Source organism: Microplitis mediator, chromosome 2 (assembly GCF_029852145.1).
Source record: "Microplitis mediator isolate UGA2020A chromosome 2, iyMicMedi2.1, whole genome shotgun sequence".
Classification (NCBI taxonomy): domain Eukaryota; kingdom Metazoa; phylum Arthropoda; class Insecta; order Hymenoptera; family Braconidae; genus Microplitis; species Microplitis mediator.
The window spans coordinates 8452292-8473426 of record NC_079970.1 but is presented as its reverse complement, the minus strand read 5'-3'; the positions used below and the strand labels follow the sequence as shown (position 1 = coordinate 8473426).

Genomic DNA, 21135 nt, shown 5'->3' with positions numbered 1-21135 from the left:
ATAGATCTGATATAAGTGTATGATTGATTAGTTAGATGATTGATTGTCGAAATTATAGGCTACTATATATATATATATCTATGTATTGGGATGTAGGTTACAAGATCTTAATCACTACGATAAATAAAATATCTAAATCCAATTAATTTGTTATTATATATTAAAAAATAAACAGTGAGTTTTATTTGAACATAATAAAATAAAGTAATGATAGTTGCGCTAGAAGTATTTACATAGTCGCTGTTTCCCTCGACTATCTGTGTACGAGTGTGTGTCGTTTGCTAGATGCCCAGGATGACAGGATGTTATACCGCGCAGGAAGAAGAAACAATACTCAGACATCGATGACGATCGATGATAAACGGACTTACCTGAAAATATAGAGTATTGAAATGTAAATAGCGACGTGATAAGTTATTAATAAACGATATAGTAGCCAATCAAAAGTTTGCTTAAGTAGAAAGACTAGAGTAGGGAGGCTGGTAGGGAACAACGTTATGTAGGGGCATAAAGACATGACAGGTTACTCGATAAGTTTGGAATGAAAAAAAAATTTTTTTTTCAAGACTGACCCAACTAATCTATAGATAAAAATTTAATGCTTCCATGGTAAAAAAAAAAGCTTTTTTTTCGTTAAAGATATCTTTTGCTTAGACAAAACAATGTTAGTTTGAACAGAAAAATGTAATTTGTATATAATTATCATTGTTTAGAAACTTGTTTTTTCATAAAATTCTTAGAAGAAAACGAACTTAATATATAAAAGCCAAAGTACAGTCGTTTTAGTAGTTACTTCGCTTCAAAATCATATTGCATTATCTTAAACATGACATATTGTTTGTTTAGTTGGTTCAAATATATTTACTTATTCCTTTTTTTTTTTTTTTTTTTGGCCGAAGAAATTTTCTGATGTAAAAAAAGTAATTCTCATGTGAAAAGCATTTTATATAACTAACTATAAGGATTGTCTATTAAATAGATATAGGGGAGGGTGGGGCAGAGCGGCCCCCCTAAGCCAATTATTATTTTTTGTGGCTTTCAACCATAAGATCACTTTACTTTTGTCCTATTTCGAACAAATTTATGGACATTTTGCCAAAATTCTGAAAAAAATTTTTTTTTTTTGTGGGGCAGAGCGGCCCCCCTTCAAAAAGTGATAAAAAAATTTTTTTTTTCGTTTTTTTTTTTTTTAAATTGTTTTCATCATTAAGAATGTATTTCTTTCTCTTGACAACTATTTTTGGTTTTATATTACTCGAAAAAAATTTTTTAAAGCGTAAAAAATCGTTCACTCTCGATTACCTTAATTACTAATTGCTATTTAATAAAAAAAAAAATCAAGTCTATAATTTTACTTTATTTCAAAAATTTATCAACTAAAAAAAAAAATTTAATTTTTATAAATTTTTAGTGACCAAATTTGCCTCTTACATAGAGAAACGGCCGAAAAATATGAAAAAATAATTTTTTCGGAAGTTTCGGCTGGCCCATTTTGCTCCAGGTGTTATGCGTAGGGCTAGAAATGTGGAATTATAATAATTTTTTTTTAATTTGACGATAAAAATATGAAAAAATCACTTTTTCAAAATTTTGGGCTTGTCCATTTTGCCCCAAATGTCATGCGTAGGGGTAAAAATGCGCAAACATATCGGATTTATAGTAATTAGTCGAAAAAAAAAAAATTATTTTTTTGGTCAAAATTTCAGGTGGGCCGCTCTGCCCCACCCTCCCCTATACTGTAAAATACTCAATCTGCATAAGTGAAAACTATGTTGAGTAGAAAATTTGTTAGAACGTATTGCTTGAATAACACCGAATTTAAAAAAATTTTGTTAACTTCCTGCTAAGAAAATTGTAAATTTCAAAAAATTCGGTAAGATTGTTTTCACCCCGAATTTCAGAAATCAAGTTTTCATCCGATTTTGACATATTGAGATCTTAGAAAGCTATTATACACTGATAGAAAGATTTCTTAGCATTTAAAAATATTTCTTAGTATTTAAAAAATCGTTTCTTAAACATCATTTCTTTTTATTTAACAAATATTCCTTACTATTCAAGAAATGGTTTCTTAACGATTAAGAAGTCGTATCTTAAAAAATTTTTTAATCCTTCTATCCGTGTATTTTCAGAATGATGTCCGCGTGTGCGCGTGTGTGTGGATGTAAACTCTCTATATCTTTTTAATTAATTAACAGCTTGGGATGGTTCCCGCGGCAATCGAAGAACTTGTTGGCCGTCAACTTTTCTAAACATTTCAGATCGATCGATCAAATAGACTATAAGATATAGAAGGAAAACAAAAAAATTTGTTTTTTTATTTTTGAAATTTTTCCGAAACGGCCATATCAATCGATGTCAAAATCTAATCAGCTCTGGAACTCAATAAAACGCGTTGATTGCCGCCTCTACCACCTCAATCGGTCAATTCGTTCGGGAGATATCGTTGGCGAAAGAAATGGTGAAAAATGGTTTATCTTTGAAGTGACTTATTTGATCAATTCCTAAATCTAGTCTGCTCTAGAACTTAATAAAACGCGTCGATTGCCACATTGAATGTCAAAAGCGGTTGATCAGTTCAAAAGATATCGGCGTCGAAAAATTTAAAAAATTACAATTTATCTCTTTTTTCCCGAATAACTCAGAATATAATTTCTAAATGGTCCAAAAATCATACCAAATCTTCATCTTAATAGTCTCTTCCAATCACTATGTAATGCAATGCAATTTTTTGACAGTTTCAATAATATTATCAAAAAAAAACAGTAAAAAATCATGTACCTGAAGATCGAAACGTTTTTCGCTCAATGAAAATGAAAACTTTATGTAATTTGACTGCTTAGTGGGAAGTTGGAGGTGACCTACAATTTTTGGCTGACATACTAGCGCCAATGCGAAACATTTCAAAAATCAAAATCCAGTAGATTTGTTAAATTTCATTTTGTTTTTTTATTTTTGTTTTGCAAAAAACGTTCCGATCTTCAGGTACATAAAAAATCACCGTATTTTATATGTTTCTTTTTTATTTCTTAGAAACGACTGAAACGATCGACTTTAAATTCTAATCAACTCTATAACTCGATAAAATGCGTCCATTGCGGCCTCAAACACTTTAATCGGTTAATTAGTTTAAAAGATATCGACGACGGAAAGTTTACAAAATAACATATTATGTCGTTTTACTCGTATAATTAAAAATATGATGTGCTAAAAGTTTTAGCCTAAAACGTGTTCATAATCATACCAACTCTTCGTCTGTATTGTCTCTCTCGATCACTACATAATGTAATGCATCTAGTTTAAATAATATTATCAACAAAGAAATTGAAAAAACACCTTTTTCAACAATTTTCTCATGTATAATATATATTAACGCTCTGAGTCAAAACTCATGTAAGTCCTTCTATTGATCACTTACGCTGATATCTGCTGGATCCATTTATCACTTGTCCAACAATTTAACACTTGTCCAACAATTACTTTCGAATTTGAAATATTCAAAGTTTAATATAAAACGTAACCTGTTTCAAGTTTGAAGGGCTCATAAAAAACGAATGGATTCAAGAGCTCGAAGAGTTCGAAAATCGAAAATGTATTCACATTAATATTTTCGGACTCCATGAGCTCGAAAACGGCGGGAAATGTTAGGGCCCGCAGAGTCAACCGTTGCCCGGATTTTTTTATTATATTTTACAAATAGAATAAAATTATTTTTAAACAAATGCAGCAATCATAATTATCATAATTATGAAAGTCAAATGGATGTTCAATCTTACCAATTTAGATATTATTTCAAATACAAGTAGATACATAATATTCTTGATACTCAATATATCTATCAAAATAATAAAAAACATTTCACAATGCAATGTTTCAAATATCAGATCAGCCAGATCAGTTGTATTCCAGGTGGAAAAGGCAGAATGAACTCTAGAGTATACATTGAACTATTGGCAAAAAATAGCGAAATCAGAGAATAAAAATGAGAGATATAAAAGGATAAAAGTAAAATCACCTGCATTTTTATAAAAATATATTTTTTCTTTGAATTACTATTAACTTTTAACAATAATTTTTCAGAGCTCTACTAAATTTTTTAAATATATATACTTATATGTATTTATAAAAGATAAAAATACAACAACTATCAAAAATTGTGCATTTTCTTTCATCGACAGTAATACGTTTTCCTAGTTAGATGTTTTAATTGTTAGATGTGATAAATACGTGCTTTTGAATTTGCATGTTAAAATTATCAGTCTACGTGTAACGCTTACAAAATGATGGTAATTTAAAAAAATTTTGAAAAGCATTCCTATTCATTAATTTCACATAAAGTATCAGCAAAAAAGTTCTCACTGTAATTCGAATTTATTTTTTATCTGGGGTATAATGAAATTAATAAAAATGATTCTTTAGCTCATTAACTTTTTTTAACGTGCCTGCGTATGTCTCTAATTCGTGACCATCAGTAAAAAGAGAATAATCACTCAAAATACTTAAGTTGTTCGAAATGTAAATTTAAAAAATTTTTGAATTTAAGCACCCATAACATCATAATGGATGGGTTGGTCCACAGAGAGGATGTCAGTCGCAAGTTCGATAATGACGTTATCTCTAGTCTGCAGCCAATCCGGTATACACACTCGGAATTACCGCATCTATGCGGCCACTGTACAGGCTTGACTTCGACCCACTACTGTACACCAATCAGATTGGCAATGATGAATAGAAACTCACTCGAATATTTGTATGTGTATCAAAACGTACGTTAAATTGTTGTGTACGTAGTGAATTTATAATTAGAGTAATATCTAAACCAAAGTAACGGAATTACTTTGAAATATTATCGGTATTATTTTTTTTATCATTTGATTTTTTATGCTGTTTATATTTATGCTCAATATTGAGATAAATTCCAATGTAATTGAAACATTTATGTAGTAGAAAATTTCATCTGAGTACTTTTTAAGCACGTTTTTCACAATTTCCCAAGCAACAATAGTTCGATTTCAGAATATTGAAGCTGATTTGAAGGATGTTAAAAGAAAAAGACTTTGAAACGAATTATGAACGTCTTATTTGACTCTTATCGCAACTGTTCAAGAATGAGCTCAAGAGATTGAAAATTTTTTCTCTTGGATTTTTTTAGTCTAAATAATGATTAATTTAAAGTTCAAAATCGTCTTAAATTCAGAAGTTCACTGTTAATATAAACCTCTTTAGAATATTTACAGGACAAATTTATTTTATACGGGGCTTATGAATTTGAAGAAACTGCTGAGGTTTATAAATGTATTTTTGATAAAATTGACATGACTTTTATCAATCTGCTGTTCAAAAAACTGAACAGCTTGAGCAAATTCACTTATAGCTTTTATGGTCATTAAAATTTTTTAATTTTGTAAATGTGTGGAATCCCGGTTCTAGAATTTTATCCTAGAAATTAATTAGTTACATAATATCTATAGTTCTTCATTAGTGGAACAGACAATACTCTTTTGTGGCAATTGGAAAAGCGAAAGTTCCAAAAGATCACGAAAAAAATATTTTTTTTAAATATTTTTTTGCATTTTATTAGATTTAAAAAAAAATATCCGTGAATGTAAAATGCTAGAGAATTATCATTTTACAAACAACATTTTTAAGCTTAAACAGTTCTACAACTTTTTTCATAATCTATTCGAACTTCAATAGATAATCAGCGGAAAATTTAAGTTTTAGACTAGTAGAATCAATCGATTGCCAAATTTTTTTGTTTTGTCTATTGGACTTCCCTTGCTTATACTAAAAATATTTATCATTAATATTAACGTTCAGCTTGATTGTTATGAATTGAGATTAAGAGTCAGATTCCTAAATGAAAATCGTAGATATTACTTGTAGTTACAGAGCTGTTGAATAATAGATGAGAGTCTTAGTGATAGACTTAGTCAAAAGCTTTTTGGAACAAGCTTTTATGCAAGTTCACTTGAAATATATAACTTAGTTACCATGTCTGGTACTACGGGTGTAACGTATTTTTATATCTGTACGAATGTACGTATGGGTATTTTTGGCATACTGCATATTGCATATATAGATACACGTGGTCTAGTCTGGTCATTGTTTATACACAGAAAAAAAGGAAATCTTGAAACAAGAAACAAAATGTCTTCGAAATTTTTTTCTTGAACCAAGCGAAATTTCTTACTTTATTGAAGTAAAAAAATTATTTGGATCAAGAAATTATTTCCTTCGCGGAAGACATAATTTTCTTAGTCTAAAAAATAAATTCTTTAAACCAAGAAAAAACTTTCTTGGTTCCAAAAATTTTTTTTTTGGTTCGAGAAGATTTTTTTTTCAATTCAACAAATTTTTTTTTTGGCTGAAAATTGTTACGTTTTTAAGTCAAGAAAAAATATCTTGAGCTGACACGAAAAAGTTTTTGAACCATGAAAAATAATGTCTTAAACCAAGAACAAACTTTCTTGGGCCAAGAAAGTTTGTTCTTGGTTTAAAGCATTATTTTCTCGGGCCAAGAAAGTTTTTTTTTAACTCGAGAAATTTGTTTCTTGTGCAAAGACTGTTACCTTATTGAGTCAAGAAACAATGTCTTGAGCTAAAAAAAAAAGTTTTTGTACTAAGAAAAAAAATTTTTTAAACCAAAAAGAAACTTTCTTGGGCCAAGAATTTTTTTATTTGTCGCAAACAAAAAAAAAATTTTCAGCCAAGAAATTAATTTCTTTAATTAAGCAAATAAATCTATCGAGCTAAAAAATTTTATTTTTTTTTTTGTTTCATTTTTTTAATGAACAATTTTTTTTTTTGTTTAAATATTACAAACAATGCTGTGAAGCAAATAAATACTGTATCAGAAGCATTTATAAGGGATGGGCAAGTTTCGCAATAAGTTAAATATTTAAACAAATTGAGAAAAAACAATTATCGCTTAACCGAGGAATCGAACCCAGATCGATTCGGCGTCACGCGAGAGCTTTACCAACTAAGCCATCCCAGCCTTTGCTAGGCTACGTTTACTTTGCCCACATATACTGAACCACACTGGCTTATGGTCAATCACATTTTTAAATCCTAAACCCAGAATTAATATTACAAATGTTATCGCCAATAATTTAGAAAAATGTTAGTTTTGACATTTTACCAAAATACTGAACGGATTGTATGATTCGTTCATAAATGAATTTCGACATAAATATAAAAAAGTTAAAAAAAAAAAAAACAAATTAAATTACAAAAAAAATTGAGAAATTATTCAATATTATTTAATTACATCAATCAATTAATTTATTATAATAATATAATTTGGTTATTTAATTTTTAATTTATTTAAAATAAAAAGGTGAACTCAAAATCCATTTGCTGCGCTAGTGAGAAAGAGAGAGAGTGGGGAGTATTCATTCCTTCGGGTGCGAAGGAGGGAGCACCTATGAGTGAGAATCCAAGAGAAAACTTTCTTGGCTTGAGACTCTAGTAATCTTGGTTTGAAATTTTTCATGTGATTGGTCAGAGAAAGTACACTATACTCTAACCAAGAGTTTAAATTTCTTAAATCAACTCCCTTTATTTTTAGTTCGAGTTCGTACCGTTTATTGTTTCAAAACATCATAGTTCTTTAATTAAGTGTATAACTTTCTCGAACTAAATATTTTTATTTCTTGGTTTAAGTAAGTAACATACTCAGGTTAAGAAAAATTATTATTAAACTAAAAACTGCAAGTTTTTAAAACAAGTAATTCAATTATTGGACCAAGTATGAAATATGTATTGGCTTAAAAATTTTTTTTCTTAATTGAAGATTTAAAATTCAAGAAATTATTTCACTTCGTTCAAGAAATTTCCGGTTTTCATTCCACTCGCTGAAAAATTTCTTGGTTGAAGAAAAATTTTCTTGAGTCAAGATTTTTTTTTTTCTGTGTATATATTCGGTCTGCAGAATATCGAGATGTCTACGTCACCATTTGCTTGTGACACATGCTGCTCTCTATTGCGTATGAGCTTTGCGCACGTATGTTAGCGCACACTTCCAAGCAACTCTAGGTCGATATGCAATTCAACGGTGTATCTGTATGTAACATATTACACTAAACTACACCAACATACTAGTGTAGCTAATGTAACTGGACTGAGCAGTAGACAATCGTGTCTCTGTACTACATTGTACGTACTCTTGTCTATGCTTTAACTCCTCTATCCTACCCAGTGACACTAACGAGTCACGACACCATTTATTATTTGTCTAACTCATACCAAAAGTTGCGTTCAATAAACTCTTTGTAGTGTAGTATGCTTGATTATCTAGTTGAATTTGATTTTTTTTTTTTTAATTTTTATAAATGTTAGTTTACGTTTATTCGTTGCATCTTCGTTATATTGTACCAAAACTTTCTGTTTTTTGAGCTCAAAATAAAAAAAAACTAATTTTAAAAATTGCATTTTCTGATTGTATAAGCTCAAAAATATTTATTTTTATTGAAAGGATGTAGGAAAAATTATTAAATGAATATAGTAACTATTGGTATGTTAGCATAGAAATAATTTCTATAGTAAACACAGGTATTATACTTGTATTAATCTAAGAATTATTTTTGTGTTAACATAAGAATAATCCCTTTATTAACATAGAAATAATGCCTATAGCTACATAGCAAGTATTCCTGTATCACTATAGAAATCATTCGAATGTTAACATAGAAAAAATTATTTAATCAGTGGTATACTTGGATTAGGACTATTTCTCAATGAATATTCCCTGATTCCCACACGGAAAAAAAATAAATAGTAAATGCAACATGATGCAGTCTTGGTAAATAAACATGATAATCATGTTGCGGTAACATGAGAAAATCATGTGGCAGCAACATGATTTTCATGTAGCCTTAATAGCATAAAATTAAGCTGGAACAACTAAATATTTGTTTTAGAAAAATTATTTATTATCAAGCAACTAGATTTTTTCGGATTTATAATATTGCAGATGAAAATTAGGGAACATTATCAAATTATATCATTTGTAAATGATAATTTTTGCATAAGGGGTTAGGGGTAGTCAGGATTTTCAAAAAATCGATTTTTTGCTTGATTGGTGCTTGATAATAAATAATTTTTCTGGAGCATAAATATTTAGTTGTTGCAGCTTAATTTTATGCTATTAAGGCTACATGAAAATCATGTTGCATCCACATGATTTTCTCATGTTACCGCAACATGATTATCATGTAGCCGAAACATGACAAATCATGTGGATGCAACGTGATTTCATCATGTTTATGTACCAAGACTGCATCATGTTGCATTTACTATTTATTTTTTTCCGTGCAGTATTTTTCACCGATTCATTTTGAAAGAGTATGTTTACATAAAAAAAATTCCTAGGTCAACATAATAATAAATACTATGCTAAAATGGGGAATCACCCGAAGTCATCTTGGGTCGATTCTTTCAAAAGTTATAGACTATTTCTATATAGATACGTACATACATTTATGCATATATATACATAAATACATACAGACATTAGGACAATATCCCAAAGATAAAATAATTTCCATTGACCTCAAAACGTTGATATTTGAAGTGAACTCTATTTTCGAAAATCGGAACAATAAGTTTAATTTTTTGAAAATTTTTAATTTTCTTATCGAGAAGTTGAAAGTAATCATGTCAGATTTATTGTTACGGTATCGGTTTCAAGTTATTTTTATTAATTAAGAATCAACTAAAAAGATTTGAATAGTAATTTTCAGTGAAATTCTATTCCTCAAAAATCCAACATTAATGAAAAAAAATAATTATGTCGATCGCTTATTTTTTTCGAAAGTTATTGTTTACTTATAAATAAATCATTTGACAGTTAAATATAAATGACATAAACATCAATCTCATAATCACGCAACTTAAAGCTTGTCATACTATTATCAGATCAGAAAGAATAATATATAAAATTTATAATATCGAGATACTAAAATAATTGAGCGATAAGTTTAACAAAAATTTTTTTAATTAAATTTCTAATAATAGTTTTATATATTTTAAAAAAATTATATATTTACTTATGTATTTTGTCATTAAAGCAAGAAGAAAAAAAAAGGAAATTACTTGTACTGACTTAAACTAAAAAATATCATTTATTGTTTGATACACTCATCGACTTTAATAATATAATAATTGATAACATAAAACCCAATGATTGTATTTAACAAATTCAAAAAAAATTAATTAACTCGAGCTTTATAATTGTAATCGATTAAAAGAGTCAAGTCTTATTAGAAACTTTTGTTATGTTCTATTTGAAGATCTCTCGGGATTTAAAGTTTATAGTCAAAAGTTTATCACTCGACAATGTTCCTGTTTGGAAACTTTGAACCCTTCAAAAGCAAGCACCATCGCTTTCATAAAACAATAAGATTAAGTAAGGAAACGCAAACGAGGTTCGCAATGTATATAATATGCTAAATTCAAATGCTCATTTCACCTATGCTTCGACAATTCTCATCGAATTGTTCATTTAAGTTAGGTGCCTTATTGCTGATGTTCAGTTTATTCATTCATTAATTGAGTTTCGTATCAAGTAGCAGAGAACTCACACTGTTGGTTCAAAAGCTAATAAGCTAATAACTAATAACTAATTTAATAAATTAATGGCTGTGTATTTTTAGTTTTTAATAATCCACGTTATTAATTAGTTAATGAATTATTTATACATTCACGAAATTTTCAGTTTTATTTATTTTTTGCTTAATAAAGTTCATCATATTTTTGAAGTGAAAAATTTTTTTATTCTTTTTTGATGGTATTTTGTAGGATTTGCATATCAAAGCAATCCTTTTACGTTTGAATGAGGTATATATCACATGGTGTCCAATGTAGTGACGTACTAGTGCACTAAAAAGAATAGTGAACGAAAAGTAATTTGGGATAAAATTTTATAGTAACTATTTATGATCAAAGAGTGATTACTATTACATTACCCTAACACTAGATTAGTCTTATTTTGTTCGTCGCATTTTTGTGTTGCTCTTTATGCTTTGTGTACTAAACTAATTCGTCATTAATGATATATTCATGCCTGAAAATTTCGAATAAGAAAGGTGGTCAAAAATTTAAAAAATTGCTACAATCAGATAAATGTAAATATTCATTATTTATATAAATATATCGCGTTACTAATACCAAAAAGGTGTATCTCAAAATATATTGCCTTTCAGCATTACTATCGTGATTTATTTAGCAACGAATTAAGATTAGAATCAATAACTCCTTACTTAGTTGAGTAATACTAAAAAATGAGACTTTATTACGTGTAAGAGAAAATGATTATGTATAAATGATGGTATTATTTACAATCGATGAATATTTTTTACAATGTGTGAATGAGTAAAGGAGAGATGGAAAAAAAGATTGTGGAATGAGTGGCGTTTTGTCTAGGTATATGATGAATGAGACTCGTCAATTAGGTGTGTATGTGGCGTATACTTCACCTCAGACACGTAGTAGAATAATACACGTTGGTATTATTATCTATTGGAACATATGTAATGATGAGTAACTACGAGAGGCGCTAGTTATCAAGCGCCATCTCTTAGAGTAGAACCAATCGATCATGCATATATATTATAGTGAATGACATAATCAGATTTAGAAGACTAAGTGCTTCAGTTGCCGTTCCATCGACGTTTAATGTTCAATGTCATTTCTCTGCAAGTAGACAGTGGTAGTAATAGAAGTAGCAAGTCGTCGGCTTGTCCTCTTGCTTGGTCTTTTCCAGGATACACAGTGTACTATTATAGCCATAGAGACTACTTGACCTTTGCAGAACAGCACCCTCTTCTATCCTTTCAAAGTTTACTCTCTCCAACACACTGTGATCTTGTTCATTTAATTAACTTGAAAGCCATCGCACCTAGCATAATACAGAATCATCTCCCTTATGTTGTGACCACGCGTAGGTAAATGATGAAAAATGAGAAAGGAGCAGTAATTTGATTGAAGAGCACATAATTATGGTAATTTTTTATAAATTAATTTCATTTTGAAAGTACAGAAGCATAAGTGTATACTTGAATTATTTTTATAATATTTATTACTAAAGACTTTTTTTTTAATTTCCTGACAGATTTTTGAAATTCGAGTTCCCATTAAATTTCACCGTTCTCTGGTTTAAAACAGATTTTAGCTGTTATTGTGTGTGTGTGTGTGTATTTCCGTAAAATAAAAGTTTTGCGGAGAATTTATGTGTATTTTTAGTGACTTCAAAACTACTGTACTCATAGATTCTGGAATCTTATGGGGTCAAAGCTTAAAAAAAACTGCCAAATGGGGCAAGATATTTTAATCGGTTCATTTGTTCAAGAGACATAAAATTCTTGCGAAAATAACTATTTCACGTTGCCTTGAATCAAGTCGTAACTGAACGCTCCAAATAGTTTCAGTATTTATTAAGCTCTTTATCCTGATAAGCTCTTTCAATTGTTATGAGTTTCAATTAAATTGGTTCATTGGTTTAAATTTTTTCCTCGTACTAAAGTGACAGGTTGTAATTTTCATTATGAACAATGCATATGGCGAAAAATACGATCATTAGGGTTAAAGAGAATGTATAATACAGATGTTACTTTTGCTTGGAACATTCGCTTACTTATGGTGTTAGCCTTTATACCATCAGATGAAGTTATATTAGCTTACGATGAAATTGTTACTTATCAGTGATTAATGATGATTTACGATCAAATAATTTGATGAAAGGCTGGCATCATGGATTCAACACTCGAGTCTCTATTTGCCATGCTGCAATCGCTTCATTTATAAATATATTGAAGGATGAACTAACAAACACTGAGATGTGGTGATTACCCAGTTAAATTCAGGACTTGATATAGCTATTAACCGACGTCAAGCTTGTCGTAATTATAATGACCGTTTGAAAACTGTTGTTAGTAAATATGATAGTAACAATCAACTTCAATACTTAAATAACATTGCGAAATTACTTTTAATGTAAAAATATTGACGTTAGAGTTGATTATTGTTAAATTTATTTATTTTCATTTTATTAGTGTTAAATTTTCAAATTTAAACTTTTTTTTTGTATATATTTAAAATATATTTATTTAAAACTTGTGATTATAAAGAATTAATTAAAAATGTAATAATTAAACATGTACATCATTGTACAAAATTAATTGAATTTTATGCCAATACTAAGGATGTTTTAATGACTTTTTTTTAGTAATAATTTCGTGTTCAAGAGTTTGAAGCTTTAGAGATACTTTAGTGAATATTTGGTCCTGAAGATATCTTGTCCAAAGATAAAAACGCGTATTACCGGTTTATTAAATAATGTTGAACAAAAGTTTGAAACATAACTTATATTTTTTACTTTGAGCTCAAAGACAATGGCATTTCGGAACTGGGTTAACCGTTTTCCAAATTTATTGTTATTATTTTTTCATTTCATACAAAAGCTTATTAATTTATTTATTCGACAATAATCCCCCATATTAATTAATACTATTCATGACTTTAACAATTCGAATCCTTTCAATACTAATATATGAAAAATTTTTAAGTTGTATTAATTTTAGAATGAAAATATCCGGTTGACCCAAATCAAAAATTTTATCAAACATTAACTATTTAAATGGAGTAAAAATAAAATTAATCACTCTAGATAGTATCAATCTGTTAATTTTTTATTTCATGTTATGAGATTAAATAGCTTGCATGTTACCATACCCTTAGAGATTTATGTACAGTTTTGTAAGCAAATGATTCAGATCTATTCAAACACATAGCATATACCTACTTGCGGATATTTACATGTATGTGTGTACAATATATAGACGTTATAAAGCCCTGCGTTGACTTCAGTTGTAATCTCATTTCCATTCATCAGATATTCTGTCTGGAAACAATAAAGACATAGATCAGAATATATGTGAAAAACAAATATACGAAAGTAGAAACAAACACAACATAAAAAATATTCTCGTTTATGTATCACTTTTTACAATATCTATAAATAAATATAGAACTCAATGACCGTAATAAAATATTAATTGGAAAAATAAATCAATTTATTTCTTACTCGCATAAAAAATGTATCACTGTATATTTTTAAATTAATTAATTAAATTATTAAAATGATTAAGCAATTTTTTTTAAACACACAGTTGTCATAACAAATAGCATACTAATTGATTGTACACTGTAAAAAAGTGACATAAGTCCACACTACTCCGATGTTAAAGTTCTCGGTGTCAAATTTAACCCCGAAAATGCTGTTGAAATAACACCAGTAGCGGCGTTGAAATTTTTTCTGGTGTAAAAAAAAGCTGTTTTATTTTCGGAGTATCAAAAATCGGATTGTATTTCAAAGATAAAAAAAATTTTTCATTGGTTCAAAAATTAATGATACGACAGATTTACCAACCTATGGAGAAATCCAAAGAATATTCTTAATGCTAATGTTGTTGTATAAAATATGAGAAAAAGATATTTTATGATTCAAGTCTTTCTGGAAACTAAATCAGCGAGAAAAAAAAATAAAATTATGAATGATTAATTTTTAATCTTCAAAACAGTTATTACCTTACGAAAAACATCAAAGTTATAATAAAAACAATAATTATGTTGTTTCTAAATATTTAATTTGATAACTGATCAAAAATCTATACTATTTTTCTGTTTAATAAAAGTGACATTATTTATTTTATTAGGAAATAAAATAGTTTTTATGTCAATTCACGATAATTTCGTAATTTTGAAGAATTATTATTATTTTTTTTTTTCTGCTTTGCAGCTCTTAAAGTATTTATACCCACATCCTCATACTCCGATTAGAGCTAATTTACTCCACATGTACACCGTTTTAACACCAGTTGGATAACTCCGCTAAGTGGCGCCCCTACACCAGTGTGAGTTCATTTAAACACCACTGTTTTTACGGTGTATATATATTATAAATGCAGTTTGATCGATTATTATAGTTTCTTTTTCGTAGGATAAAATGTGATATTACAATAAATTTTTTCTATATAAGAAAGTATACAGTATAATCCTACACGGAAAAAAAAAAAAGGTGCTGCAACAGGATGCAGTCTTGTGGGAGCAACAGGATTATCATGTTACAGCAACAGGACACATCCTGTGGGAGCAACAGGACAAAATCCTGTTGCAGCAACAGGATTTTTATGTGACAGCAACAGGATTTTTCCTGTAGAATAAATAGGATAAGGAACAAGTTTCATGTACTAATTTTTTTGTCCGTATAATGAAATTTCTAAATTTGAAAAAATTTCAATTAAAAAAAAAAACAACTTCGAAAACAAATTTTTATTTTTTCCAAACTTTGGATTTTTTTTTAAATTTGGAAGTTTCATTATACGGACAAAAAAATTAGTACATGAAACTTGTTCCTTATCCTATTCATTCCACATGAAAATCCTGTTGCAGCGCCTATTTTTTTTTCCGTGTATACAAGTTATAGGATGCGATTATTCATGAAGTTTATATAAATAGAATACGATGAATTCTAAAAACGAAATGAAACATTTTAATACATTTGAATATATTTGATTTGTCTTATTTTTATAAAAATTATTAAGCTTTATATTTAACAATTGACGTAAAAATAAAATTATATCTACTTGCATATCTACATCGTATTTTTGACGTGTAGTTTCAAACACGCGATACGTATTTTATATCTGTAATACACACAATTATTTCGAGATTATTATGCTGAATAATGTTTCATAATGATTTTCTCGATTTTCGTTTAATTATAGTAATTTATACATAATTATATTCTACATTTAATATTGTATATTTTACCAAAATTGCAGAATATTTCACAATAATAAATATACTTAGGATAAACTATAATTATATTTACCACATTATGAATCGGAAAAAACAGAATATCCGGTTTCTCGGTTAATTTGGGTTTTCATTAATTTTTTTTATTTGGAAATTAACATTTGGTTGAAAATTATCCATTTATTACATCTTTTTATGTGTGAAAGGCTTTTCAGAATTTCTATGAAGTCGTTACAAATTTCCAATCTATACCCGAATTATTTGTTTATTAGTAAGTATGTACTTATTATAAATATTAATAAAAAACAATGTATTTATTTATAGTTTCGGATGCGTTTCAAAAATAAATACTTATAGGATTCGCAAAACGAGTAATGGAATTTTTCCGTTTTGCTAAATTCTAAATGAATCGATTGTTTTGAAAGAAAAAAAGTTATAAGTCAAATCAAAATATTTATAAATGACATAAAAATTTAACATTATAAAGAATAAAATACCTAGAAATTTTTTCTTTTAAATATATGAAAACTCAATATCACAATAACTTTGTATTCGTTTTATTTGCATTCGACTGAGAAACCGAGAATATTCTACATTTCTCTCGAAATATCATCGAATGCAAAACTGTACAGCCACTGCGGTAGAGATAGAAATAAAAGTATGTTAGGTAGAGATATCTATATATACATATATATTGCGTGGGAGTATGGTCTCGCAAGCATCCTAGGTATTGACATTTGAGAGTCAGAGACAAAGTTATGGTTGAGTTGCTTTGATGAGAAACCATTGATTTTTACCCTATTGTCTGTATATTTTCCCTCTATTTATTTTTTGTTTTTGCTTATGTCCATCATTCGTTACTTTAGTTAAGAGTTTTAGTACACTTTAATATTCACACTTGTAGTTTTGTAAACTATTATTCAACGCATGCACGGTTATCCTGTTTTATTATGCGTGTAAAGCGAACCCTAGGTGGCCATTTATCGACCGGTTTACTATAATAAAAGAGGCAATGCAGAATTCTAGGTTTTCCACCAGCGTGGCATAATTAGCTCATAATGACGCTCTTTGGAAGCTATTATTGAATACTTTCTTACATATTCAAATTTTGCAATTTGTTGTCAATATTTAATATTAATTTATGGTTCTTACAAAATATTTTTACGACCAAATTTTTAATGTTTAATCAAAGCAAATTAGTTATACTATAATGCACTATTCGATGTACTATAATGCAAAGCCAACAGTACTTATTCTTTACAGTAAAATATTTTACATTAGAACAATATCTAGAGATTATACTCAAAGTATAGCTGCAGTAGAAAGGTTAAAAAAAATATAAGTGTAGAGAACGAATTAAGATGAACGGGGGCAGAGAGTCACTAAACTCACTTTTCCAGGCCACACGTTTGTCTTGAACGGCGTTCGATGCGGAAGTAGTTCAAGTTTCTCAGACGTAGTTGGCCGACCGTAACTCAAACCTTACTACTATGTGAGATTGACGTTTGCAAATAAAAAAAATTAAAACAGAAAAGTAAGTTTTCAAAATCTCATATAACTGGATTAACTATTTTTTTCTTTTTTTAAATTTCTTTACAGACGAGCACTATATGCTCGTACAATATAAAGCAATTTTACCATTTGAAAGTCAGTAAATAAAATTTATAGCTTCGACCACTATTCACTAGTATTTTCACTATATATATATATATATATATATATATATATATATATATATATATATATATATATATATATATATATACAGCAAAGCTTACTTGATACGATTCATCGCATGTTGATGGTAAAAGGGTCATGTCCGGTCAACGCTGAAAGTCTTGACAACTAGTTTTCATGGTAAAATATATCATGTTATTATCTGTATTTTTTCACAGTACACTTAAATACCATGCATAACTATATATGTCTAACAATGATACTATTTTATAGGAATTTCTCTTATTAAGGTACTTGAAAAATTGATGATTTCATATGAGCTCAAAAAAAAATGCGAAAATACTTTTCTACGTATAAGATTATTGATAAAATAAAAACAGACAATAAAAAACGATAAATCTTTCATAGGGTAAAGCCGAGTCTAATAAGATGTAAAATGTTACAAAAGTTTTTGCTGCTTACGAGTTTAAAAAGAATAGAATTAGATCAATTTTTAGAGTAACTAAACTTGTATTTGATTTTAATATTAAAAATTAATTGATCTATAAACAATAAAAAAAAATTATTGAAATCGAATATATTCTGATTTTAATTTTTATGACAAAGAAGTTTATTTATTATCATTCAATAAATGAATCAATATTTGACTGAGATAGAGACAAAATTTTCTCCATTTTGAAGATTAGAAATTATTTGGAAACTCAAATTTTTTTAGTGCGTTGAATTATACCGTAGAGGGTGAGCAAGCATTAAAAAATGGCAGCTCCCTTATGAATTGACAGTTGGAGGTTGAAGTACGCACTGTTATAAACGTAAATAAACAATCGAGTATGTTTATTTTGATTTCAGTGAAAAGTATAAGAATTATAATTAAGTGTATAATCAAAAAGCTGTTAAATGACTTTTACATACGCGATGGTAACTATTACCATCGCGGTATTGGCTCCGTGCGCTTACGTATACTACTATAGAAGTAAATGTGTATTGTGTATACGTATTGAAGTTCCGATCCTCCAGAAGTTCCGATCCTCCTTGTTGGTGGCGCTGTCATTATGCATGTATACGTCTCACACTGATGATTTAATAGTATTAGTATTTTCGTGCACGGAGCCAATAGTAAACATTGTTACCGAAAATTATAAATGTTGCTATCTGTGATGTAAGTGATTACTATTATTAGTGAGAGTGATTATTATTCGGGGATATAGGTTTTTAATAGCATTATTGTATAAAATTCTAAAATTGCTATACAGTATGGTAACTATTAAAAATCCTCGATGAGAATCATTACCATAAAATTCTCGGTGTATACTAATATTTCAACGAAAAATATTAAAAGTTAAAATAAAAAATACTAATTTTTTGGAATGACCCAGGATTACTCGAAATTGCAGAGTAATTTTCAATAAAAAATTCTTTCTGTGTAGATATGAACAATTTTCAATAAAAATTCAATGTATATGTGAAATGTTGTATTTAGTTCAGATATAGTTATCTGATCAGATCTTACGAGATATACGCAGATCTAACCATATATAAACAGTGGTTGGTCAGATATAATGAGATCTGATCATGTCTAAATATTAGATCTGCCAAGATATAATTTTATCTGATAATATATAATTATATCTAGTCAGATCTAAATCATTTTCCCCATGTAGACAATTCAGAGAAAAGTAATGTATTGTATCCATTAATTACATTTTATTTATTAAAAAAAATCAGTTGAAAATTGACTCAATTGATGAACGAAACAGATCAGTTAAGTCAGGTGTAAGTGCACTGAAGATATATAAAAATAAAAAAAAAATCACAAATAATAGACAGAGTTCATCCATTGATATCACGGATATCAATCGATTCACTGAAAAAAATATAACAAGAAATTTTATTTTTATTTTTTGTCTTTCTCACGCGATTTCTTTCGGTCATGAAAGGTAAAAGGAGTCTCACTGGCATGAACGACTAGCTTGGAAAAATAAACTCCTGAACGCGCTCATCCGAAGCTCACATCGATAAAAAAAATATAAAGAAAAAAAATAGGATACATATTGCTGATCTAAGCTTTTCAGCTTTTAGGATTTTCATATTTATATTATTTTTTTAAATCTTACTGAAAGATTTGGGAAATATAGAACAGAATAAAACTCGATTATTTTTAATTTTTTTTTTTTCATTTTATGACTTATTCAAATATTCAAATTCACCAAGTGATATTTGTCTTATAATTATATATTTTATTTTTAACTGCTACTTATCTTTACTAATAATTTTTTTTTTTATTTCGGAGTGCTAGTGTCGCATTTTAATTTTTGTGGAATCTAATTACTCTTATCGATTCTCATAACACCCGTTTACATCTCGATAATCAATCTTCATTGATACACTAATTTAGCGAGTCATATGGTAAACGGTAATCATGAATTTGAGTGGTCCAGTAGATAAGTAATTCAGTTAAAGTTAAACTAACTAGTGTCAATTTCTGACCGAGTAATTTCCATCTTTCGAGTTTATTGTTCACCATCACTTAATAGGCAAACTACTTTTTTTTTTTTTAATGAACATTAATTTAATCATAGATTTTCATAAAGATTATCATAATCATTACATTTTATTAAATTATTATAAAGCTAAAATAAGTACGCGATGTATTTAAGTAGAAGAATCCCTTTACAGACATACGTTCTTTTAAACCAAAATGAAATGGATTTTAAAGTACGTAAAGTTGTGGTGTATTTGACTCAATTGAAACCACGTTCTCTCAAAGTTTTCTTTTCATCAAGTGTATATTTAGCCAACTCGATTTCTCGACCCATTAACAGCCACTAAACGTGTACCTGAAGATCGGAACGTTTTTAGCGGATCGAAAAGAAAAAATCTGCTGGATGACTAGATTTCTGAAATATTTCGCATGTAGATGCTGGTTGTCAGCCGAAAATCTTAGGCCACCACTAACCTCCGGAACGACCCCTTAAGCAGTCAAATTACATTAATTTTTTTTCATTTTCGTTGCGTGAAAAACGTTCCGATTTTCAGGTACATCACTAAAACCGGTTAATTCATTTTAAATTTTTGTCAGTCTCAATAATTTATTTTTATATGACCATTACCAATGGCTACGGTTTTTAGAGATTAAGGATCTGCACTCTTAGTGCTCGGATCCATACAAGAAATTCTATAATCTGTAACGTCATGGAATATAAATTAAAAGACGGGTAGAGATACTTTCTTATAGGGCAAGATAAATATGAGAATATTAAGTAAAGTATAAATCACAAGTAAATCCTGAGTAAATTATAAAGATGCAAGTAATCGCTTTGATTAATTTAGTCCATGTGTGATTTACTAGATCCAAAATGAAGTTCAATATTGAGGCATCTAGAACAGTCCTTATACTCAACCTACTATGCTCTGTCGTGTTGTACACAGAAAAAAAAGTTAACTTGAGTCAAGAAAATATTTTTGAAGACAAACGTTTTCGGAAACCAAGTCAAGATTTTCTTGAGCCAAGAGAATTTGTCTTGGTTAAAAAAAATTCGTCTTGGTCGGAAAAGATTTCTACTTTATCTGAGAAAATTTAGGTCTCCAAAAAAATTTTCTTGAATCAAGAATATTTACCTTCAGTCAAGAATTTTTTTT

The 21135-nt window shown here is 28.5% G+C and overlaps 2 protein-coding genes across 3 annotated transcripts in view; one reads left to right on the top strand and one right to left on the bottom strand.

The window, feature by feature from the left end:
- Nucleotides 1–21135, top strand: part of LOC130663923 (uncharacterized) — a 54082-nt gene that overhangs the window by 3438 nt on the left and 29509 nt on the right. The window lies entirely within an intron of this gene.
- The window catches only part of LOC130663926 (uncharacterized), a 168966-nt gene continuing 148026 nt past the window's right edge, over nucleotides 196–21135 (bottom strand). The window contains exon 5 of one of the 2 annotated variants that reach the window (XM_057463501.1): nucleotides 196–371. The gene's annotated coding sequence lies outside the window, so the exon portion shown is untranslated. Of the gene's footprint in view, nucleotides 372–13704; nucleotides 13904–21135 lie in introns of those variants that run through there. The other variant, XM_057463499.1, reaches the window with a different exon arrangement.